Source organism: Lathyrus oleraceus, chromosome 4 (genome assembly GCF_024323335.1).
Source record: "Lathyrus oleraceus cultivar Zhongwan6 chromosome 4, CAAS_Psat_ZW6_1.0, whole genome shotgun sequence".
Lineage (NCBI taxonomy): Eukaryota > Viridiplantae > Streptophyta > Magnoliopsida > Fabales > Fabaceae > Lathyrus > Lathyrus oleraceus.
In genome coordinates, this window is record NC_066582.1 from 2401105 (window position 1) to 2427496 (window position 26392).

General features: G+C 39.6%; 2 pseudogenes; both read left to right on the forward strand.

Moving 5' to 3' along the window:
• The first annotated feature begins 1342 nt into the window (after window positions 1-1342).
• Window positions 1343-1442, forward strand: LOC127077370 (uncharacterized; annotated as a pseudogene).
• Window positions 1443-25334: 23892 nt separating this feature from the next.
• On the forward strand, window positions 25335-25434 carry LOC127077146 (uncharacterized; annotated as a pseudogene).
• Window positions 25435-26392: the final 958 nt, after the last annotated feature.

Below are 26392 nucleotides of genomic sequence, written 5' to 3' on the forward strand. Positions count from 1 at the left end.
CAGTTTCTTACATATGGATAAAGGCATAACGCTAATTCCGGCTCCTAAATCGCATAAGGCTTTGTCGATGACAAATTTTCCTATGTGACAGGGTATAGAGAAACTACCCGGATCCTTGAGTTTAGGAGGCATGTTTTGGATTATAGCGCTACATTCGGCAGGGAGTGTAACGGTTTCGCTATCCTCAAGTTTCCTCTTATTAGAAAGAATTTCTTTTAAGAATTTAGCATATGAGGGCATCTACGTAATAGCTTCGGTAAACGGAATTGTAACGTTTAATTGTTTAAGGAGATCAACAAATTTTCTAAATTGGCCCGCATCTTTGGTTTTAACAAGCCTTTGAGGGTACGGTATAGGTGGTTTGTAAGGTGGTGGAGGTACATAAGGTTCCTTCTTTTCTAGGGTTTCCTTATTACTCTCTTCCTTTTCCTTAGGTTCACTTTCCTCAGTTGATTTCTTAGGGTTTTGGTTTTCTATCCTTGGGTCAGACGGTCCTTCCACCTCCGTTCTACTTCTTAATATAATTGCATGAGCTTGGCTTCTCGGATTAGGTTGGGGCTGTCCAGGGAATGTACCAGTTGGGGCAGCAGTAGGTGCTTGTTGTTGAGCTACTTGTGATATTTGTGTTTCTAGCATTTTGTTATGGGTAGCCAAGGCATCTACTTTGCTTGCTAGTTGTTTAAGTTGTTCGCCAGTATGTATGTTCTGGTTTAAGAAATCTTTATTGGTTTGTTGTTGGGAAGCTATAAAGTTTTCCATCATGATTTCCAAGTTGGATTTTCTAGGGGTATTATTGTTAGGATTCGGTTTCTGATATCCCGGAGGTATAGATGGGGCTTGATTTGGAGACTGTCCAGGTGCGTATAAAGCATTATTAATCTTATATGAAAAGTTTGGATGGTTCTTCCAATTTGGGTTATAGGTATTCGAGTAGGGGCTTCCTTGAGCATAGTTTACTTGCTCTGCTTGGATTCCAGTCAAGAGTTGACATTCCGCAGGAGTGTGGCCTTGGATTCCACAGACCTCGCAATTCTGAGTTATAGCAACCACGGCGGCTGGAGGTGATACGTTTAAACTTTCAATTTTCTGGACCAAAGCATCCACTTTTGCATTAACGTGATCAAGGTTACTTATCTCGTACATGCCAGTTTTCGGTTGAGGTTTTTCCACCGTTGTTCGTTCGGTTCCCCACTGATAGTGGTTTTGGGCCATGCTCTCGATAAGCTGGTAAGCATCAGCATAAGGTTTGTTCATTAGTGCACCACCTGCAGCGGCGTCTATTGTTAACCTTGTATTGTATAAGAGACCATTATAAAATGTGTGAATTACTAACCAGTCTTCCAAACCATGGTGTGGACAAAGTCTCATCATGTCTTTGTATCTTTCCCATGCTTCGAAAAGAGACTCGTTGTCTTTCTGTTTAAATCCGTTTATCTGGGCTCTTAACATAGCTGTTTTGCTTGGCGGAAAATATCGGGCAAGAAAAACTTTCTTCAACTCGTTCCAGGTGGTGACTGAGTTGGAAGGAAGAGATTGAAGCCATCTTCTAGCGCTATCTCTTAATGAGAAAGGAAAAAGACGAAGTCGAATTGCCTCTGAAGTGACACCATTATCTTTAACAGTATCAGCGTATTGAACAAATACGGATAAATGAAGGTTTGGATCTTCGGTAAGATTTCCAGAGAATTGGTTCTGTTGCACAGCCTGCAACAGCGAAGGTTTTAGTTCGAAGTTGTTTGCTTCAATTGCGGGCGGAGCAATACTTGAATGCGGTTCATCTTGCGATGGAGCGGCGTAATCTCTAAGAGCACGAGCTGGTTCTGCCATCTCGGTTAAAGAAGGAAGATCTTTGAGATCAGGAAAGTCTATAGGAGGGAGATTGTTTGCAGCACGATATTCCCGAATTCGTCGTAAGACTCGGAGATATAGTTCGATATCGTTGATTCGTAGATAGAGCGGGTCGAGAATGGGATACAAACTGCAAGTGCACAGTTCTATCGCGTAGTTTTAAAAGATATCGATCCCACAGGGACTTATGAATCGATATACCGTTATCTAAGGTTACTACGTAAATCTAAGGTTAAAAATGTTTGATAGTTTGGGGAAAAACTAAAGGCTAAACTAAGATCTGGATTAAATATTAATAAAACGGATATCGGTATGTAGTTCGTCAAAACTAGGGAATCAAGTCTTTGTCGGTTTCTTGGTTTTTTAAAATAAATCGTTTCAGTTAACTTTATTGGTTAAAGGTTTTATCTCAAACTTTCGCTCTGTTGAATAAACCATGATTTTATAATAATGTAGCTGTCACTTATAATTAATTCAAAAACCATATTTTGAAAACAATAAAGTTGCAGAAACTCTTTTTAAGAAAACACTGACCGTTTTAAACACCCTTATCTCAAACTCTCGCTCTGTTGACTTAGGTTATATAATCAAATCCGAATGCTTAACTCTCGTCCTCACATTCAATCTTTAAAAATACTTTTTGGAAAAGGTCAGAATTTAATTAACTCTAAAACTTTCTCTCGCCCTGATCTAGAATTAATGCCTAACTTACACTGTCCAGTTAAAACCTCAAACTCTCGCTCTATTGATTTTAACTTCTTTATGTCCTTTACTTTTGTAAAAAAATCTTGTTATTAAACCTGTAAGTTGAGACCGTAAAAAGATTGATTTTAATTTTAAGTTTAGATAGACCGACTCAGTCTTGATCCCTTATTCTGCTTACTTTACATACCGATACCTAGGCGAATTAGCCAGACATGCTAAATAAACAAGAATACATATCATGCATAAACAGACTCATTCCAGGCAGATAATATAGATAAATAATAAAACAAAATATTAAATAATGATTAAAGAACCTGAATGCGTAATACAATAGTCTTGAACACTCCACCACAAGCCGGTAGGATTTGTTCTTCGATTCTTCAATTAAACAATAAATTAAACCAAGGAAATAAAACTAGAATCTAACGTAAGGTTAGATCCGATAAAAAGTTGCACAATAGTTTCCGGTGTAGAAACTATTATGCGAAAAATATCTAAATGCTAAAAAGGGAAAGGTAAATTGCAAGGGAAAAAGAATGTAGAACTTGCAAAAGAAATAAATAAAATAAACAATGTTAAGTTGCTGGAAAAGAAAATAAGCAAAAGCGTGAAAAGAAAATTGGCAGAGCTTCGGCAATATGAGCGTGGAAAAACCGAGAGACTTTTAGGTTTTTGAGATGGCTATTTATATTGGTGCTGGTAACTGCTTTCCGTTTCTCCAGTTCTTCAACGTGGCTAAATGCACGGCGTGGATATAGGAGACCAACTCCTCAACGTCTCTTCTTCAAGTCTTCTGAGGGCGTTACTTGCGCCAAAAAGGTAGTGGAACGGTGTGACGCTCGTCACACCATGTGTGACGTCCGTCACAAGGATGTTTTGCGTGACGCTCGTCACGCACCCTGTGACGTCCGTCACAGGCACATCATTGGTGACTTGTGCGCTTTGGGCTGGGCTTTGGCATTTGGTTCCTTTTCTCTCCTTTTTGCACCTTCTTTTCTTCCGTTTTCACTTGTTCTTCAAAATGGACTACCTGAGACAAATAGGAAGAAAATACCACGTAATATCTCATAAAATGCAGTAAACCGAAATAAATAGTCATAGAATTTAATGGAATTAAGTCCTAAAATATGATATAATTTCGTGTTATCAGGTGTGGAAGAAATAAGTTGGGGAGAACGAAAAAGAATTGGTAAGTACCACAACTCTTGAAAAAGAAAAGAAAAACCGAGCAAGCATAGAAAAATATATGTATAGAAAATGTAGAAAATAAACATCTGTTTTGTATATTTGATGTGAAAGAAAAGAACAAAAATAGAAAGAATGAAAAAAATGCTTGCTTGGAAGAAAAATAGTGAAAAATAAAAAAATTGAGTTGTGGAATTTGTGTTGTGAAGGTTTCAAATAAGAAATAAATGAAACAAAGTCGAGTAGTGTGAATAATACTGTGAATGTCTCTTTTGCATCGGCACTTTCGTTTCAATGGCCTTAGAAATGACCCTTGTTTGTTAACCTAACCAAGCTTCAACCGAAAAGCCCTTAGTGATCTTTTTGCTTCCACAGTAGCATTTTTAATTGATTAGACATTGTATGAATCTGTTTGATTTCTTCATTATTTGTTAGAGAGTGAGATTAGTCCCGCGGTTGCAAACGCGCAAAATCTTCATTCCTTATTCGAAGAGGAGAGATAGGATGATTCATTCAGAATAGTATTGTTGTAGATAGATAAATATTTTGCATTGCTATTTAAGTTTAAGTTCCTAGGTATTATTTTATTCGAACCGTTGGGAACTTGTATATGCGAATTTCGCTTGTGTTTGAGCCGTTTATCCAACTTCGGAGAAACCGTTTCTTAAAGCAAATCCTCTTGTCCTTCAAGAGGCATACTTTGCTTGAGGACAAGCAAGAATCTAGTTGGGGAGAGTTGTTAGATGCCCAAAAGTGCTTATTTGAGCTATCATATGTGGGCATCTTTCACTCTTTTTCCTTGCTAAAATTGTCAAAATCACATTTGTTTTACATGGAATGCGTTACATTGATAAACAAGCTTGGTGCCTTTGATGTGTGTGTTATTGTGCAGGAAAGGCATGAATTAATTGATAATAAAGACACAAGAGAATTGGCAAAGGAACCAAAGAAAAGGAGCATTTCATCTGCCTGCTCGCTAGGCGAGGCTGTGGCGAAGAATGGGTTCGCTAGGCGAGCTCCTGGCGAACAGCTCCAGTAAATTAGCAAATTAATTCGCTAGGCGAGCTCTAGGCGAAGTTTGCAGCGAATTCATTCTGTTTTGGTGAAAAGTGCAGCCAACACTCACTCGCTAGGCGAGGCTCTAGCGAGTCCCCAGCGAGCATTCCAGTAGCAAAACTTCTCAACCTCGCTGGGGCGAGCTTGAAGCGTTTCCTTCGCTAGGCGAAGGTATGTTCGCTAGGCGAACATGACAGTTCACCAACGCCCTGTTTTCTCTGGGCGCAGGGGCCTTTTGTGCTCATATTTGACCTTCGCTAGGCGAGCCATTCTGCTCGCCTAGCGAACATGACAGTTCTGCACTTGTCTATAAGTAGCAGGTGCCACTTTTGGGCACCAGACCTCATTTTTTACCAACTTTTCCATTTTTTGTACTTTCTTCTAGATATTTTACAGCATTGTTTTGTGGGAGCTTTTATGCCCTAATTTCATTTCTCTTCATCTAGCAACCATCTTCCACAAAAAGAAGGTGGTTTCCCATCCAACTTCGATTATCCGACTTGGATGTTGATCAACCTTCTTTCCTTACTTGCCGACCAAGCTACCATGAAAATGAGTAGCTAAGTCTTCCATTTGTCAAGGTTAGATGTAGGTGATTGCTAGCTTTGTGTGTAAATGTAAGGATCCTCATATGTAAACTCTTTAACGGTAAATATATGATGAAAACTTTGTTTCTATTTAAAACCCTTTGTGTTGGTATTTGATCGAGAGATGTTTACCGATTCTTGACCTAGGTTTTCATCCAAACTTGTTTGTTAGCTAGAGATAGTAACGAATGATTTTGTTCACCATAAGGTTGAACCAAAAAGTTGTCATTTTGATAGATTGTGTTCGAGAGAAACAATGGATCAAAATGGCAAAACTCACAATGGGTGTTCGAGAGAAACGCATTGAGAGGACCTTGTGAAATAATTTATCATCTAAAGGAGTTTATAAGATTGTTGACCGAGCAAATACATGCAAAGCAATGTAATCATTGAAACCTAACTTTGACAATATTTCTCATATTTAATCAAAACATAACTTTTACCGCAATTAACTACTTTGTATGCAAGATAACTTGATTAAAACCAAAACCCTAGTGTTACATTAAGTTAAGATTAATTCAACCATTGAACGGCAGTGATATCTTACAATCTCTGTGGATACGATAACAAAAACCCGACACTTAAAAACTGTCTCAACAACGAACAGCCCCATATCTTCACTCTTGTCCTCTTCTTCTTCGTCACTCGATGAATAATCACTTTGCTCTTTTGCTTGAGACTTTGAGGAGGAAGTCTTTAGAGCTATTGATTTCTTTTCACTCACCTTTGCTTTGTCTTTCTTATCTTTCTTTTCGTGTTGTTCCAGGCTTAAGAGAACTTGTTCGTGCTCTTGTAGTTTACCGAACAATGTTGTCAAGTCCAATGTGGTAAGATCATTTGCCTCTTTGATGGCGGTCACTTTCGGCTGCCATTCCCTGTTGAGACATCTTAAGATCTTATTAGTAGCAATATCATTGGAAACAGGCCTACCAAGTGAATGTAATCGATTGATGAGATGAGTGAATCTCTTTTGCATGTCGGCAATAGTTTCCCCTTGCTCCATGAAAAAGAGATCAAACTCTTGTGTTAGTGTATTGATTCTAGCCAATTTAACATCATTTGTCCCCTCATGGGAAATTTGTAGTGAATCCCACATGGCCTTAGCAGTAGGACAATGGGATACACGATAGTATTCATCTACACCTAATGAGGAGATTAGGATATTTTTGACTTTCCAATCATAATTGTATTTCTTTTCATCATCAACGGTCCATTGTGCTTCGGGCTTAGGCACCACTTCGTTGTTCTCATTGGTCATGGTTATTTGAATTGGACCATTGAGAATAACATTCCATATTTTCCTATCTATGGAATTTATGTGCACCCGCATACAGTCTTTCCAATAACTATAATTTTCACCATTGAAAACGGGAGCTCTATTGTAAGCCCCTTTAGGTTCGTTAGCCATTTTCTATCAATGTTGTATTTTGAAGCACAGAGTGAACCGGAGCTCTGATACCACTTGTTAGACTATGGCACGGATCTAGAAGGGGGGTTGAATAGATCCCAATTAAAAACTTGAGTCGGCGCTACCAATTTGAGAGAAAATTGGTTTTGAAAATTTGTTTTGAATGCGGAAGCGGCCGAGGAAAATTTTAGTCTAAAACGAACCGTTATTGGAAAACCGGATATGCGTTAAGCTAATGGATTAGAGATAAAATGAAATACTAATCACTACACTATTTGCACACTCAATTGATATATTTCACTAACTAGCAAGCCTAGTTCCAATGATCCAAAATACCAAATTAAACTGAGTGCAAACTTAAGACAACTTTGGCTTATGCAAATTCACAAACACTTGGTGTGCATACACTCCAAGAGATATTTGAGTTGAGTAAGTAATTCAAATTTATCTAGTACAATATACTATTGTACTTTGTATTCAAACAACAGTTTTAGTTTCTTACTCAACTTATATCAAAGTTTGGGAAAATTGCTTAAACTAAAATCACTTAATTTTTAAGCTGAAAAGCACTTATGCAGAAAATTAAAGAAGACAGAGATTTGATGAGGCAGTTCCCCCGACGTCCTCGCTTCGGGTACGTCTGCCCTCAATTCTAAAATTAGAATTGAGATGATTAATTAGATATCACCTGTGAAATTTAACCGTTTATACAAGGATTGCAAAGCATGTAAACAACAGAACTTCCAATGTTGAATGATGCTTCCTATCCTTGCTCCTTGATTCAAGATGAATCAAGACCTTCGATCGTTGTTGCTAGACCTCCGATTCCAGCCCCTTTGTTGAAGAATCTTCCGTTCTTCAAACCCTCGGCCCGGCTGATCTCAAACACAACGAGTCGAACCCGAATCCTTCACTTCAATGCCACCGAATCCGCTACTAGACTGATGAAGACTTCCTCTTCTCAATCACCTTCGCTCGGCTGAGTATTGATGAATGATTCGTCCAAAAACCCCCAAACACAAACCCGTATTGGAGGACAAAACCCTAACGGTTTTATTCAAGAAAGAACCTGCCACAAGCTTCAACTCGAACCGGATTCTTCGATCACAGCTTCGAACCTTATCACCTTTAATCGATCACGAACCACATCAAAAGTAATTGTGTGCAGTTGATGTGATGTGAAATGTTGAAGATGAAGATGATGAGTCTTGTACACCTTTTTCACTCTTTCTTGTTTCCTTGAACACTTGAACTCAAATTGACAAATGTTAGTTAATAAAAGTGTTTTGACTTCTATTTATAGTAACAGCTTACCAACCAAAAATAACAGCTTTTCAAACAGTGGAAAATACTCAGAAAACTGAGTTTACGCCCGAGCGGTCGATCATAGGTCGGCGTGCGCTGACCCGTGGGGAATGCGCTGACCCCTATGGTCGACTCAAAGGTTTCATGCGCTGACCCGTGGCCAACTGCACTATGCTATGCGCCGACCTATGGTCGACTCAAAGCCATCATGTGCTGACCCGTGGCTCATGCGCTGACCCTTGCGGTCGACTCATAGCTTCCATGAGCTGACCTGTGGTTGACTCAAAGCATCATGCGCTGACCCGAGGCTTATGCGCTGACCCTTGCGGTCGACTCAAAGCCTGCAAACCTGCAAAAATTCGTATTTTGTGATTTTCATGCATTTCGTCATGATCACACTTTGTCCACATATGTTTTTAAGAATTATAACAGATTTAGATAAGCATAGGAAAGGATATGATCGGTGATGTGTTGCATTTGTTTGTAGACATGCATGGTGGTCATTTGTCATCATCGAAACTTGCGATCGTATGTTGTCTGACACTTTGCCCTTACAGAATCTGCTAAACATGTTACTGCACTAACTAGTGTTTGTGCCACTGATGATGACTCAAGTGGAGATGAACTGACCTTTGATGAACTTGCTGCATCATATAAAGAGCTATGTGTCAAAAGTGCAGAAGTACGTGTACAAGGAGAAAAGCAGAAGAAACTCATCAAGGAGCTGGAGGATGAGAAACAGAAGCATCTGACAGTCATAGATGGTCTAAATGGTGAGATTACCTTGCTGAATAAAGGAACAGACACATTGGAAGAGATCCTAAAGGTGGGACAGAAGTCAGGAACCATGTCTGGGTTAGGCTTTGTGAAGAAATCCTCAGCTGAACTCAAACGCCCAAAGGCTAAAGTTCAGAAATTCAAGCGGAGGTCACACCCAATGTCTCAACATCAGGGAACCAGGATGAGTAACCATCAGAAGAAGAAATTTCAGAGATGGAGGTGTCACAACTGTGGTAGGTTTGGTCATATAAAAGCCTTCTGCTACAGACTGCATGGTTATCCTAACCAAACCCATCATGTCAGACCTAAGCATAAGGCATATAAGCATAATGCCCCCACCAAGAAACGAAAATGGTTTGCTAGGTTAGCTCACACAGCTCTAAGGGCATCTACCAGAGGAGACTGGTACTTTGATAGTGGCTGCTTAAGAAATATGACTGGTATGGAGAATTTATTGGTGGATATACAACCTCACACTACCAGTTATGTGACCTTTGGTGATGGTGCTAAAGGAAAAATCAAAGGTGTGGGTAAGCTGGACAACTCTGGAGTTCCAGAACTAAATAATGTGCTGTTAGTAAAAGGACTAACTGCTAATCTCATCAGCATAAGTCAGTTGTGTGATCAAGGGTTCTATGTTCAGTTCACTAAGGAGCTATGTGTTGTGACAAATGGAGATAATCAGGAAGTTATGAGAGGATCCAGATCCAAAGATAACTGCTATCTGTGGGAACCTAAAGTCTCAAACTACTCCACAATTTGCTCCTCAACCACGGAAGAACAGGAGGTGAAGCTGTGGCATAGACGTCTTGGGCATCTCCACTTAAGGGGAATGAAAAAGATCATATCCAAGGAAGAAGTTAGAGGAATCCCAAAGTTGCTTATTGATGAAGGAAGAGTCTGTGGAGAATGCCAGGTTGGCAAGAAAACCAAGATGTCACATCCTAAGCTGGGACATCCTACAACATCCAAAACTCTGGATCTTTTGCACATGGACTTAATGGGACCTATGCAGGTTGAGAGTCTGGGTGGAAAGAGGTATGCCTATGTGGTTGTTGATGACCATTCCAGATACACTTGGATAAGCTTCATCAGAGAAAAGTCAGATGCATTTGATGTCTTCGAAGAACTGTGCATCAGACTTCAAAGGGAAAATGACAGTTGTGTTGTCCGAATTAGGAGTGATCATGGGACGGAGTTCAAGAATTCCAAGTTTGATGAGTTTTGCTCGTCTGAAGGAATAAGTCATGAGTTTTCCTCTCCTATAACTCCTCAGCAAAATGGGATAGTTGAAAGGAAAAATAGAACTATTCAAGAATCTTCCAGAGCTATGATTCATGCAAAGAAGCTCCCTATGCACTTTTAGGATAAAGCTATGAATACAGCTTGTTATGTTCACAATAGAGTTACCTTGAGAAAAGGAACCTCGTCCACTCTGTATGAAATATGGAAAGGCAGAAAACCCACTGTGAAGTACTTTCATATCTTTGGAAGCAGATGTTACATTCTTGCAGATCGTGAACAAAGAAGGAAAATGGACCCCAAAAGTGATGAGGGTATATTCCTGGGATACTCAACTAACAACAAAGCCTACAGAGCATTCAACTCCAGGACCAATGCCCTGATGGAATCCATAAATGTTATTGTGGATGATAAAGAGGAAGGAGTCGATGTCGTAGAGGATGTTGGAACATTCCTTGATACTTCAACAGACATACCAGTCAAGTCTGAAGAAGTACAGGAGTCTCCTTCTGAATGTGAGGTAGATGCATCCACCAAAGTGCCGTCTATCAGAATTCAGAAAGACCACCCTAAGGATCTTATCATAGGGGATCCCAATAGTGGTGTGACTACCAGATCAAGGGAAATTAGCTCAATTTCCTGTTTTGTATCCAAGGTTGAACCAAAAAATGTGAAAGAAGCCCTGACTGATGAATATTGGATCAATGCCATGCAAGATGAACTGGAGCAGTTTAAAAGGAATGAAGTATGGGAGCTAGTTCCACGACCTGAAGGGACTAACATCATTGGTACCAAGTGGATTTACAAGAACAAATCTGATGAGAAGGGAGTAATCACTAGAAATAAAGCAAGACTAGTGGCTCAAGGATATACTTAAGTTGAAGGGGTTGATTTTGATGAGACGTTTGCACCTGTTGCTAGACTTGAGTCAATCAGATTACTGTTAGGTGTGGTCTGCATTCTGAAGTTCAAATTGTTCCAAATGGATGTGAAGAGTGCCTTTTTAAGTGGCTACTTGAATGAAGAGGTCTATGTGGAACAACCTAAAGGGTTCTGTGATCCTAACCAACCTAAACATGTGTACAAGTTGAGGAAAGCCTTGTATGGGTTGAAGCTAGCACCTAGAGCTTGGTATGAAAGGTTGACTGAATTTCTGACCTCTCATGGGTACAGAAAAGGTGGGATAGATAAGACCTTGTTTGTGAAGGATGAAGATGGCAAAATCATGATTGCCCAAATTTATGTGGATGATATTGTCTTTGGTGGAATGTCAGAGCAAATGGTGAAACATTTTGTTCACCAAATGCAATCTGAGTTTGAAATGAGTCTGGTTGGGGAATTGACTTATTTTCTTGGAATGCAAGTTAACCAAATGGAGGATTCTATGTTTCTCTCCCAAATAAAATATGCCAAAAACATAGTTAAGAAGTTTGGTATGGATAATGCTAGGCACAAGAGAACTCCTGCACCTACTCATTTAAAGTTAACCAAAGATGATGGAGGTCCCAGTGTTGATCAATGCTTGTATAGAAGCATGATAGGTAGTCTACTATATATTACTGCAAGTAGACCTGATATTTCCTATGCAGTTGGAGTGTGTGCTAGATACCAAGCAGAACCCAAAGTGAGCCACTTAAATCAAGTCAAGAGGATTCTCAAGTATGTCAATGGGACTTGTGACTATGGGATGCTATACTCTCATGGCTCTGAGCCTGTCCTATCTGGGTATTGTGATGCTGATTGGGCTGGGAGTGATGATGACAGAAAAAGCACCTCAGGAGGATGTTTCTTCTTGGGAAACAATCTCATATCATGGTTCAGCAAGAAACAGAACTGTGTATCTTTGTCCACTGCAGAGGCTGAATACATAGCAGCTGGAAGCAGTTGTTCCCAACTGGTGTGGATGAAACAGATGCTTACTGAGTACAATGTCTCTCAAAATGTCATGACTTTGTACTGTGACAATCTCAGTGCCATCAATATTTCCAAGAATCCCATCCAACACAGCAGGATCAAACATATTGACATTAGACATCACTTCATCAGAGATCTGGTGGAAGACAAAGTGATTACCTTGGAACATGTAGCCACTGAACTACAACTCGCTGACATATTCACAAAGGCTCTGGATGCTACTCAGTTTGAAAATTTAAGGGGCAAATTGGGAATATGCCTGTCTGAGGATTTATAGCAACCAATGATGTTTGGGATGTATTGTTTAATATCTCAACCTATTAAACAATTGAAAGTGTGCTATGACTGGACAACAGATCACTGCTATGTTACTTACTGCAAGTGTGGTAACAAGATGTTAAGGGGATATCCTAACATGAGACAGCCTATGTGCCTGCTGGACTTCAAGAAAGTGTTCATGCAGGAGTATGTCAAGATGTCAGACTCAACGTCATGGCATCTGATATGGGTGTACCTGCTGTGAAGCAAGAGTGTGTGACTACTTGATCAAAGCTGTGAAGCAAGATCAAGTGGGTGGTGTCTTGATCAAAGTTGTATAGCAAGATCAAGAGGGGGTATTCTTGATTGAAACTATGAAGTAAAATCAAGATTGTGTTTCTGCCATTTGTGTAATTCTGTTTATGTTGGTCTGTAATTTAAAGTGTTGCTTTGGCAACATTTTTGATAAAAAGGGGGAGTAACACCTGTGATGCCCCAGGACAACAGATTGTTTTGCTAAACAGATATTCAAGATCCTCTAATCCAGAGTTTGTGCTGCAGCTGATGTTCCAGTTCTATGAGTGTGAGTGTGTTTATGTGTGTGATGCTGGTAGAAGTTCTTATTTAACTTCTGTATGTGTGTTGATATGTGAAGTTTTTATTTAACTTCTATGTGTGTGAGTATGCTGTTGCTCTGAGTGTATTAGCTAGTTTTCTTTTCTGCTAGATGTGTGTTTTCCGCTGCTGTGTACTCTGTTGTGATGCCAAGTTGTTTTCGCCAAAAATTTGCCAAAGGGGGAGTTTGTAGATGTTTGATTGGCTGTATTTTATGGTAAAACACTAGTTGGATTCTAATGTCTTGACTGATGTCATGACATGTTGTGGAGATGTTTGTTTGACTGCATTGTGTGTTAGAATATCTAGTTGTACTCTGATGTCTTGACTGATGTCATGACATACTTGAGTAGTATGCTGCAGGTTTAGCTAATACAGGACTTACTGAATGTCAAACTAGATGTTATGACATTCATCCCTGACAGCAGATACTGAGGAATAGAACAGTTGGTGTTCTGTTATAACTCAGTATTTATTTTCAGTATGTTTATCAAGGAAATAACAGACCTGGCATAAGGCCTACTGTCGGAATGTCAAACTGGATGTTATGACATTCATCATTGACAGCATATACTGAACATTAGGCAGATTGGTTTTTTGCTACATTTCAGTATGTATCTCAGTCTGTTCTTTAGGAGAATAACAGACCATGGCATAAGGCTCTTTGTCTAAATGTCAAATTGGATATTGTGACATTTATTAATGTAAGCTGATATTGAAGTATGGACTGAGTGGTCCTGTACAGTACAGCATTTTGTACAGTCTGTTTTCAGGAAAAACAGACTTAGCATATGGTCTATGACGTGGACGTCAAACTGAATGTTGTGACATTCATTCCTGACAGCATATGCTAAATTGTAGGTTGGTTAGTTTTTCTGTTTCAGCAGTTTTCTCAGGCTATTCTTCAGGAAGTCAACAGCTGAGCTAAAATCCAGGAAACTAACAACTAAGCTACAATTAATGAACCTAACAAATAGCCTATTTGTTAGTACCCTAATATGTGGAAATTAGGTTAACTTGCTTGACCTTAATTTTAGGAAATACAAGTACAAGGCCCAAGTGCTGCAATATAAAAGGATGGCTATCCTTCATTCACAACTCGGGGATTTTAGGCGTGAAGATTTTATTTGTCCATCATACTTCACTGTTGTATTTTTGTGTGCGTCTTGTATTAGGTGTATCTTGTGAGCCAAGCCATTATCACTTAGATGATTGCATTGGTATAGGGTGTTCATTGAGTTGTAAGTGTTGTGTCACTCAAAGCTTTTAAGCGTGAGTGCTGTGTATCTTGATTAAAGCTGTTAAGCACAATCAAGAGTTGTTTGAAGTGTGACTTCACAATTATCTTTAATCTTAATTAAAGGTTGTAATCACTGAGGTGATTGAGGGGGAGTGAGTAGGAACTCTGATCTTAGAGTAAGATTGAAATTGCATTGGGTAGGTATTAAGTGATAGGGTTAAACAGTTGGTTTAAGGTCTGAATTAATACTACTAATATTGGATTTCCTCCTTGGCTTGGTAGCCCCCAGACGTAGGTGTGTGTGACACCGAACTGGGTAAACAATTCATTGTGTTATTTACTGCACTTACCTTTTAAGTTCTGCATAATTCTTGTCTGCGCAGAATTGGATGTCATAACACCACGTGTGACATCGAAAGTCTGTTAACTAGAACTTCAATTGGCATCAGAGCAGGCACCCTGCCTGTTAATTTCTGGGTGAGATCTAGGGAAGTTGCTTTCTAGTACCATGGACAAGGATGTAGGATACTCAAATAGAACACCCATGCTGGATGGTTCTAACTATGATGACTGGAAGCCTCGTATGATAGCCTTCTTAAGGTCTCTAGATAGCAAAGTCTGGAGAGCTGTCAACAAAGGATGGGAACATCCAACGAAGACAGGTAAAGATGGAGTCAGTGTGCAAATTCCTGAAGAAGAGTGGGACAAGGAGCAAGAGGCATTAGCCCTTGGAAATTCTAAGGCCTTGAATGCATTGTTCAATGGAATAAGTAAGAACATCTTCAGGCTGGTGCACCACTGTGAGCTGGCTAAGGAAGTTGGGGATACCCTCAAGATAACTCATGAAGGTACCTCCAAGGTGAAGATGTCTAAACTTCAGATGCTGACCACCATGTTTGAAAATCTGAGGATGAAAGAGGATGAGATGATCGCGACTTTATGAGTCGAATTTGGGGTACAAACTGCAAGTGCACAGTTCTATCGCGTAGTTTTAAAAGATATCGATCCCACAGGGACTTATGAATCGATATACCGTTATCTAAGGTTACTTCGTAAAGCTAAGGTGAATAATGTTTGATTGTTTGGGGGAAAGCTAAAAACTAAACTAAGATCTAGATTAAATATTAATAAAGCGGATATCGGTATGTAGTTCGTCGTAATTAGGGAATCAATTCTTCGTCGGTTTCTTGGTTTTAAAATAAATCATTTCAGTTGACTTTATTGATTAAAAGTTTTATCTCAAACTCTCGCTCTGTTGAATAAACCATGATTTTATGTTAATGTAGCTGTCACTTATAGTTAAGTCAAAAACCATTTTTTGAAAGCAATACAGTCCATAGAAACTCTTTTCAAGAAAACACTGACCGTTTAAACACCCTTATCTCAAACTCTCGCTCTGTTGACTTAGGTTATATAATTAAATTCGAATGCTTAACTCTCGTCCTCACATTCAATCTTTAAAAATACTTTTTGGAAAAGATCGGAATTTAATTAACTCTAAAACTTGCTCTCGCCCTGATCTAGAATTAATGTCTAATTTACACTGTCCAGTTAAAACCTCAAACTCTCGCTCTATTGATTTTAACTTCTTTATGTCTTTTACTTTCGCAAAAACCTTTGTTATTAAATCTGTAAATTGAGACCGTAAAAAAGAGTGATTTTAATTTTAAACTTAATTTAACCGACTTAGTCTTGATTCCTTATTCCGCTTACTTTACATACCGATATCTAAGCGAATTAGCCAGACATGCTAAACAAACTAAAATACTTATCATGCATAAACAGACTCATCCCAGGCAGATAATATAAATAAATAATAAAACAAAGCATTAAATAATAATTAAAGAACCTGAATGAGTTAAACAATAGTCTTGAACACTCCACCACAAGCCGGTAGGATTTGTTCTTGGATTCTTCAATTAAACAACAAATTAAAACGAAGGAAATAAAGCTAGATTCTAACGTAAGGTTAGATCCGGTAAAAAGGTGCACAATAGTTTCCGGTGTAGAAACTATTGTGCGAAAAGAATTAACTAAATGCTAAAAAGGAAAAAGGAAAATAGAAATTGCAAGGGAGATATTATAGAACTCGTAAAAATAATAAAGAAACAATACTACTTAAGTTGCTGGAAAAGAAAAACTGCAAAAGCGAAAACGGCAAAGGAAAAAATGTGGAAAAGCTTCGGAACCCCTTTTTGGTTTTGCAAGTGGCTATTTATATATGCTTGAGTAACCGCTTCCCTTGCCAAAAAGGTCTTCAACGTGTATAAAAGCATGGCGTGGATATAGGGCTCAACACTCCCTCAACGCTCAACGTCTCTGAAGCGTTCCTTGCGCCAAAAATGTAGGGGAATGGTGTGACGCTCGTCACACCATGTGTGACGCCCGTCACAGGAGTGTGCAAGGCGTGACGCTCGTCACGCCCTCTGTGACGTCCGTCACATGCACGGCACCTGCGTTTTGTGCTTTGGGCTGGGCTTTGACATTTGGTTCATTTTCTCTCCTTTTTGCACCTCCTTTTCTTCCATTTTTACTTGTGCTTCAAAATAAGCCACCTGAGACAAATAGGAAGAAAATACCGCGTAATATCTAATAAAATGAAGTGAACTGAAATAAATAATAATAAAATTTAATTGAATTAAGTCCTAAAATATGATATAATTTCGTGTTATCAAACTCCCCCATACTTAGATCTTTGCTTGTCCTCAAGCAAAATTCAGTATAGAACTCGTTAAAGGTTTTAGCCAGGTAAAATTTCAAAACACACAACAATTCGTAATAGGTTGCAAGTGGATTTAGTTTAGAAGCAACTTGAGTTTAATCTTGGCATCAACAACCACCGTCACAACCTAGATAACCCTGCCTTATGCAAATCAGTTCAAGTACACTATGATAGCTATCCTGGTTCCTTTACTCTTATTTCACCCGTTTCCATTCTAGCGAAATCACATTAAGCCCTTTATCTTTTCGCGCACATAGTGGAGTAACCGGTTAGTGATTATGATCCCCTTTAGCTAGAAGTTCTGGTACATAAGTCGGATAACTTCGTTATTCATCCCATTGCAAATTGCGGGGGATCGAACCGTAGTTCGCCCTACCAAGTTCAGTACCAGAAACCTGCTGAACCAACTTGTAATGGATCTTTCATATTATGTTTTTTTTTTATGATCTGCAACCTTTAGATTAAATGATCTGGTAAGGATCACCTAACTTAATTAGTGCATTTCCTGATATATATATATTTTTTATGTTACTTTGGGAATCATTCACTTATATTCATCGGCTCTCCACGTAGTTTGCTATTAAGATGGTGCTGACTTCTCGTATAAACTACTCGGGGTTACTATAAAACTAAAAGTTCAAGGGATTGGTATAATAGGTACTTACCCTGATCTAACATGTTGAGGTTCGTTTAGAGTGTTTGGCGGTAGTAGTCTTTGTCTTGATTCGTCCCAAGATCGATAAGATGAGCAACCCTTATACTTATTGGGTGTTGAATATTTTTTTTTTGTTGTGGCTCATGAAAATTTGAGGGAATAGATAATAGAAATTTGTTCACACTCGGGACTTAACTTAGAGTAATAGAATTTTTTTTTTTTTTTTAATAATTAAAATAGCAATGAAAAGAAAGGTACATACTTGAAGAAATGGCAATAGAAGGAACATGGTTTCCCCCCCATACTTAAATTAAACATTGTCCCCAATGTTTTAAGGAAATGAAATACAATATGGAAAAGGAAAATAAAGAAACTACAACTAAGGCTGCCTTCCGCCTCTGGTTCTTGGGCCAGGTGATCTCTAACGTAAGTCTAAATTGTCGAACCTGCTGAACAACTCAGTAAACCGCTGGTCGGTTATGGCATTCCTAGCATCCTGGTGTTGTTGCATTTGACGCATCATTTGCATCATCTCGACATTCTGTGCCTGCATACCATCAATAGCATCCATGATGTCGTCGTTGGTTGCAGGCCTTCTTCGTCGACGACGTTGGGAGGATGGGCCAGTTGCATTACCGGAAGGATTGAGCGGGACTGAATGTTGTGTAGGAGGATGATCACCTTGCTCCATATCGTCAAACTCGTCTGTGGGCGGGTTTGTTTGTGAAGGCTCGGTGGCTTCGGGAGCGTTTAAATCATAGAGGTGGCGGTCGGGGTTTGTGACATCAGTTAGCGTGATATTTGGTAGAACAACGCTTGGGACTGCCTGGTTGTTCACCATAAGATAATATCCTCCGCCTACTCTGTTCTTAATCAGGCGGCTGGATCGACAGTAGCTGATATCCATAGATAGGGGAGGTAGAGATTCTAAAGTTTGGAGTTTATCCCCTAGGTTTAGGCCAAGTGCTATGGTGGTAATTAATCCACCAATTATAAAAGGTTGCCGGCCTCTAGCACATAAGGTGAGGATATGATGAAATAGAAAGGAGGCAGCGTTTACCTTAGTATCCAGTTCGAAGACGCATTGGAGGAAGAATAGCTCCTTTGAGTTGACCTTGCTGTTGTTTGGTCTTCCAAAAACTGTGTTTTGCAGGATACGGATAAAGTACCGGATAGTTGGGTTATGTATATGGGAAAGAAGGAGCTCTTCCCAGTTGTAGGCATCTATACCAGAAATTTTCTTGAAAAGGTCGAAAACGTCAACTGTGTTCCAGTTTGAGTTTGGAGGGATTCTGGGGTGTACCTGACCTTCTATGGGAAATTGTAGCATGGTACTCAATTGGTTTTGGGTTAAGGTGTACTCGGTGTTAAACATACGGAACGTTGTGGTACCGGTTAAAAATTCGTCTTCACCGGTGGGAGTGGTGTAGTCGTATGAACTTAAGAATTCTAAGGTTAGGGATGGGTAGGTGGGTTGATTATGAGTGCAAAGGAAGGTTAAGTCGGCTAGGCGGAGCATCCATTCGATACCTTGGAGTAATCCTAATTGTTGTAAACAAGTTAAATCGGGATACCTGGTGGAAACGACGCCTCGCTGTTGGAAACGCTCGAATTGCTCCCTTTGGTAATTTTCATCTTCGGATCGGAAGATGATATTTCCGAAATTCTGATTTCCTGCCATTGTGATGAATGAATTTTGAAGGAGTGATTTGGAAAGAAAAGAAATGTATTTGATAGGAGAGAATGGTTTGTGGTGAATGAAGGAAGGTTTGGTGGGTATTTATAGGAAAAGAATTTGGAAGTTGGAAAGGAGGTGGTTGAAAAGTGAATGAATGTGGGTAAATGTGAATAAATGGGGAAGGTAAAAAGTTGAAGGGGTGTAACGTTCGTCTCCAACGGCTCCTTAACGTTCACCTAGTCTGAAGGGCGTTACGCTCGTCACAGGGGTGTGACGGTCGTAACAGGCTATTGGCGTGACGCCCGTGACAGAATGTGTGACGCTCGTCACACATTCCTTTTGGCAATGCTTCAGCAGCGTTCTACAGAATTACTTTGGTAATGGATTTATTTTTATTATTATTATTATTTTTTTGGTTGTTTGCTACTGATTGATTTATTTTGCAATTTAATTTCTGCTGCATGCTTATTCTACTTTGTATAATAATAAGTCATAGGTAGCAACAGTAGAGAACATAATAGCTATTGCATAATAAAATTAAATAAATAGCTTCAATAAAATGATCATAATGTAATATTGGAAAAAAGAACAAAAGAAATGCGAAAAGGAAACAAATGCGAACATGAATTCAAATAACATTAATGAATAATCTAGCTTAAAACTAAATAACTAAGAGAAACAAATAAATACTATCCATCTGCACGATCTCTGGCCGGAGGAGCAAAAGAGTTAACACGATGTAGCAACTCGTGAAACTGATCTGTCATACTGCTCATGTACCCTAGAACTTCGTGTCTCATGTCAGTAAATTCTTCTCTGAGGGCGTCTTGTTCTGACATCAAAGCTTCAATGGCGGTGTTATAATCAGTTCCGGGCATATGATGTCGGAGGTCGGATACTGCTGATTCTTCAGTCTGAACAGGCTGAGGAGGAGGGTCAATATCATAATAGCCAGATGGTGTCTGAGGGTCAGATTCAGCATAAGGGATCTGGTCATCATAAGTCTCATAGTCATCACAAATCTCATAGTCCTGGATGGATTCAGTGGATCTAGCAGGAGAGGGGGTTTCGTTCAGGTTGTAGAGCCAGTTATTGCGGTTATGAACACTAGTCCTAGGATCGGGCATGGTGAATAGGCAAAGAACTTGGTTATCAATAATAAGCTCAAACTCGTCAGACCCTAGGTTTGCTATAAACATAGTGTTGAAGAGGAAGGGTATACTCATAGTAGTAATGCCACAAGAATAAGCAGAAATTAAAAGAATAATTAAGGAAGAAATAGGAAGATAATAATAATAATATAAGGAAATAATATAATAATTGTGGGTTGTCTCCCACTAAGCGCTTTGTTTAGATGTCGCAAGCTCGACAAAGAAACTGTTAAATATAATCTATTAATCCTGGAGGCATTTCGTCTAAGTGTAGGATTTGCGAATCTCCATTGGTTTCCGCATAGTGATAGTGTTTTAGACGTTGCCCGTTTACGGTGAACGGTTCAGTGGATTTGCCTTTAATTTCTATCGCTCCACTGGGAAAGATGTTAGTGATATGAAAAGGACCTGACCATCTAGATCGTAGTTTTCCCGGGAATAACTTTAGTCTAGAGTTAAATAAAAGGACTGCGTCGCCTTGCTTGAAGATTTTCCTTGATATACGCTTGTCATGCCATTGTTTTGTTCTTTCTTTATAGATTCTGGCATTTTCATAGGCGTCTCTTCTGAGTTCCTCTAATTCGTTTATGTCAAGGATTCTCTTTTCACCGGCGGCTTTATAGTTTAGATTCAGATTTCTAATAGCCCAATAGGCTTTATGTTCTAATTCTACCGGGAGGTGGCAGGATTTTCCATAAATGAGCTTAAATGGGGTCGTCCCTATGGGGGTTTTATAAGCAGTTCGGTATGCCCACAAAGCTTCTGGTAATTTCAATGACCAGTCTTTCCTTGAAGTGGCGACTGTTTTTTCTAGTATTTGCTTGATTTCTCTGTTAGATACTTCCACTTGTCCACTGGTCTGAGGGTGGTAAGGTGTCGCTATCCTATGTCTCACGCCATATTTAAACAATAGTTTTTCGAGTACCTTGGATATAAAGTGCGATCCACCATCACTGACTACTATTCTTGGGATGCCAAATCTCGGAAATATTATATTCTTAAAGAGTTTAGTTACTACTCGGGTGTCATTTGTTGGAGAAGCTATAGCTTCGATCCATTTTGATACGTAGTCAACTGCCACGAGTATGTATTTGTTACCGAAAGAGGATGGAAAAGGTCCCATGAAGTCTATTCCCCACACGTCGAAGATCTCTACTTCCAAAATACCTTTTTGTGGCATCTCGTCACGTCTAGATATGTTTCCTGTGCGTTGACATCTGTCACATTCCTTAATAGCCGCATGTACGTCCTTCCATATAGTTGGCCAATAAAAGCCGGCTTGTAGGATTTTAGAGCAGGTCTTGGATGTACTTGTGTGTCCACCATAAGGAGCGGAGTGGCAGTGTTGGATTATGTTTTTCACCTCTTCTTCGGGTATACATCGACGGAAAATACCATCGGGGCCCCTTTTGAAAAGTAAGGGATCATCCCAGTAATAGTGTTTTATATCGTAGAAGAATCGTTTCTTCTGCTGGTAGGATAAGGTAGGTGGAACTATTCCGGCAGCTAAATAATTTACGAGATCAGCGTACCATGGTGTGACAGATATAGCTAAGGTGGTTTCTACTTGTTTGTTGGAGTTGTTCTCTTCCAAAGTAGCTATAAGTTTATCGTACGAGAAATCATCGTTAATTGAGGTTCTTTCCGGTTCAAGGTTCTCAAGTCTAGAGAGGTGGTCTGCTACTACGTTTTCAGTTCCTTTCTTGTCTTTGATTTCTAAATCGAACTCTTGTAGCAACAAGATCCATCTTAGGAGTCTAGGTTTAGCATCCTTTTTTGTTAAAAGGTACTTGATAGCAGCGTGATCAGTGTAAACTATTATTTTGGCTCCGACCAAGTAGGAACGAAATTTATCTAGCGCAAATACAACTGCTAGGAGCTCTTTCTCGGTAGTGGCATAATTCATTTGCGCTTCATCTAGGGTTCTACTTGCGTAATATATAACGTGAAGCTTTTTATCCTTTCGTTGTCCTAAAACAGCACCTACAGCATAATCGCTGGCATCACACATTATTTCGAATGGTTCATTCCAGTCGGGTGTCTGCATTATGGGTGCGGAGATCAATGCTTGCTTAAGCGCTTGAAATGCTTTTAAACAGTTATCGTCGAATATGAAATCAGCATCTTTCATCAATAGTCCGGTTAAAGGTTTAGTTATCTTAGAGAAGTCTTTGATGAATCGTCGGTAAAAACCGGCGTGTCCTAAGAAGCTTCGTACTTCTCTCACGGTTCTTGGGGGTTGAAGGTTTTCGATTACCTCTATTTTGGCTTTGTCTACTTCAATTCCTCTGTTCGAGATGATGTGTCCTAAAACAATTCCTTCTTGTACCATAAAATGACACTTCTCCCAGTTAAGTACTAAGTTTACTTTTACACATCGCTCAAGAACTCTTTCTAGGTTTTCAAGGCATTCTTCAAAACTTTGTCCGTAGACGGAAAAGTCATCCATAAATACTTCCATGATGTTTTCGAGAAAGTCGGCGAAAATTGCCATCATGCATCTTTGAAAGGTTTCGGGAGCATTACACAGGCCAAACGGCATTCGTCTATAAGCGAAGGTACCAAAAGGGCACGTAAACGTTGTCTTTTCTTGGTCATCAGGGTGAATTGGTATTTGAAAGAAGCCTGAATAACCGTCTAGATAACAGAAATGTGAATGTTTTGCTAATCGTTCTAACATCTGGTCAATGAATGGTAAAGGGAAATGATCTTTTCGGGTTGCTTTGTTTAGTTTCCTATAGTCAATGCACATTCTCCATCCCGATTCGATTCGTTTAGTTATAGTTTCTCCTTTTTCGTTTTCAATAACGGTTATGCCTCCTTTCTTTGGTACTACGTGTACAGGACTAACCCATTTGCTATCAGATATAGGATATATAATGCCTGCTTCTAATAACTTGGTTATTTCCTTCTTTACTACCTCACTCAGGATCGGATTTAGTCTCCTCTGGTGTTCCCTAGAGGTTTTACAGTCTTCTTCTAGCATGATGCGGTGCATACAAATAGAAGGACTTATTCCTTTAAGATCGGTGATGTGGTAACCTAGTGCGGTTGGATACTTTCTTAAGATATGTAGGAGTTTTTCTGTTTCGAGTCTTCCTAGGTCTGCATTAACTATCACAGGTCGTTCAAGTTCTAAGTCTAGGAATTCATATCTCAGATTTTTGGGAAGTGTTTTCAGGTCAAGGGTTTGTTTGTTAAGACATTGCGTCGGGTCCGGTGTTATTGCTAAACATTGGTTAGATTTGTCTTTTAAAAGATAGTCTGATGATTTGTCTTCTCCTAGCTCTGCTTCTTTTATGCATTCATCGATGATATCCATGAAGTAACATGTATCTTCTATTGCAGGTGCTTTCAAGAATTGAGAGAGAATGAACTCAATTTTCTCTTCACCTACTTCGAAGGTGAGTCGTCCTCGTTTTACGTCTATGATTGCACCGGCAGTTGCTAAGAACGGTCTTCCCAGTATAATGGGTGTAATATCATCTTCTCTAATGTCCATAATTGTAAAATCAGTTGGAATGTAGAATTGACCTATGCGTACGGGAACGTTTTCAAGAATTCCTACAGGATATTTGATGGAACGGTCTGCTAGTTGCACAAACATTTTGGTTGGTCTTAATTCTCCCATTTCCAGTTTCTTACATATGGATAAAGGCATAACGCTAATTCCGGCTCCTAAATCGCATAAAGCTTTGTCGATGACAAATTTTCCTATGTGACAGGGTATAGAGAAACTACCCGGATCCTTGAGTTTAGGAGGCATGTTTTGGATTATAGCGCTACATTCGGCAGGGAGTGTAACGGTTTCGCTATCTTCAAGTTTCCTCTTATTAGAAAGAATTTCTTTTAAGAATTTAGCATAGGAGGGCATCTGCGTAATAGCTTCGGTGAACGGAATTGTAACGTTTAATTGTTTAAGGAGATCAACAAATTTTCTAAATTGGCCCGCATCTTTGGTTTTAACAAGCCTTTGAGGGTAAGGGATAGGTGGTTTGTAAGGTGGTGGAGGTACATAAGGTTCCTTCTTTTCTGTGGTTTCCTTATTACTCTCTTCCTTTTCCTTAGGTTCACTTTCCTCAGTTGATTTCTTAGGGTTTTGGTTTTCTATCCTTGGATCAGACGGTCCTTCCACTTCCGTTCCACTTCTTAATATAATTGCATGAGCGTGGCTTCTCGGGTTAGGTTGGGGCTGTCCAGGGAATGTACCAGTTGGGGCAGCAGTAGGTGCTTGTTGTTGAGCTACTTGTGAAATTTGTGTTTCCAGCATTTTGTTATGGGTAGCCAAGGCATCTACTTTGCTTGCTAGTTGTTTAAGTTGTTCGCCAGTGTGTACATTCTGGTTTAAGAAATCTTTGTTGGTTTGTTGTTGGGAAGCTATAAAGTTTTCCATCATGATTTCCAAGTTGGATTTCCTAGGGGCGTTATTGTTAGGCATGGATGGGTTCGGTTTCTGATATCCCGGAGGTATAGCTAGGGCTTGATTTGGAGACTGTCCAGGTGCGTACAAAGCATTATTACTCTTATATGAAAAGTTTGGATGGTTCTTCCAATTTGAGTTATAGGTATTCGAGTAAGGGCTTCCTTGAGCATAGTTTACTTGCTCTGCTTGGATTCCTGTCAAGAGTTGACAATCCGTAGGAGTGTGACCTTGGATTCCACAGACCTCGCAATTCTGAGTTATAGCAACCACGGCGGTTGGAGGCGATACATTTAAACTTTCAATTTTCTGGACCAGAGCATCCATTTTTGCATTAATGTGATCAAGGTTACTTATCTCGTACATGCCAGTTTTCGTTTGAGGCTTTTCCACCATTGTTCGTTCGGTTCCCCACTGATAGTGGTTTTGGGCCATGCTTTCGATAAGCTGGTAGGCATCAGCATAAGGTTTGTTCATTAGTGCACCACCTGCAGCGGCGTCTATTGTTAACCTTGTGTTGTACAAGAGACCATTATAAAATGTGTGAATTACTAACCAGTCTTCCAAACCATGGTGTGGGCAAAGTCTCATCATGTCTTTGTATCTTTCCCATGCTTCGAAAAGAGACTCGTTGTCTTTCTGTTTAAATCCGTTTATCTGGGCTCTTAACATAGCTGTTTTGCTTGGCGGAAAGTATCGGGCAAGAAAAACTTTCTTCAACTCGTTCCATGTGGTGACAGAGTTTGAAGGGAGAGACTGAAGCCATCTTCTAGCGCTATCTCTTAATGAGAAAGGAAAAAGACGAAGTCGAATTGCCTCCGAAGTGACACCATTAGCTTTAACAGTATCAGCGTATTGGACAAATACGGATAAATGAAGGTTTGGATCCTCGGTAGGATTTCCAGAGAATTGGTTCTGTTGCACAGCCTGCAACAGCGAAGGTTTAAGTTCGAAGTTGTTTGCTTCGATTGCGGGCAGAGCAATACTTGAATGCGGCTCATCTTGCGATGGAGCGGCGTATTCTCTAAGAGCATGAGCTGGTTCTGCCATCTCGGGTATCGAAGGAAAAAGGTTTTTGAAATCAGGAAGTTCTACAGGAGGGAGATTGTTTGCAGCACGATATTCCCGAATTCGTCGTAGGACTCGGAGATATAGTTCGATATCGTTGATTCGTAAATAGAGCGGTTCGCCTTGTGAGCGAGTGCGTGGCATACAAATCAACGAAAGAAAGAATAGAAGAAAAAGAAACCTTAGTCTCTACAGCGTAACGGAAGAGTTACGATATCGACTAAATAAAAGTCCCCGGCAACGGCGCCAAAAACTTGATCGCGACTTTATGAGTCGAATTTGGGGTACAAACTGCAAGTGCACAGTTCTATCGTGTAGTTTTAAAAGATATCGATCCCACAGGGACTTATGAATCGATATACCGTTATCTAAGGTTACTTCGTAAAGCTAAGGTGAATAATGTTTGATTGTTTGGGGGAAAGCTAAAAACTAAACTAAGATCTAGATTAAATATTAATAAAGCGGATATCGGTATGTAGTTCGTCGTAATTAGGGAATCAATTCTTCGTCGGTTTCTTGGTTTTAAAATAAATCATTTCAGTTGACTTTATTGAT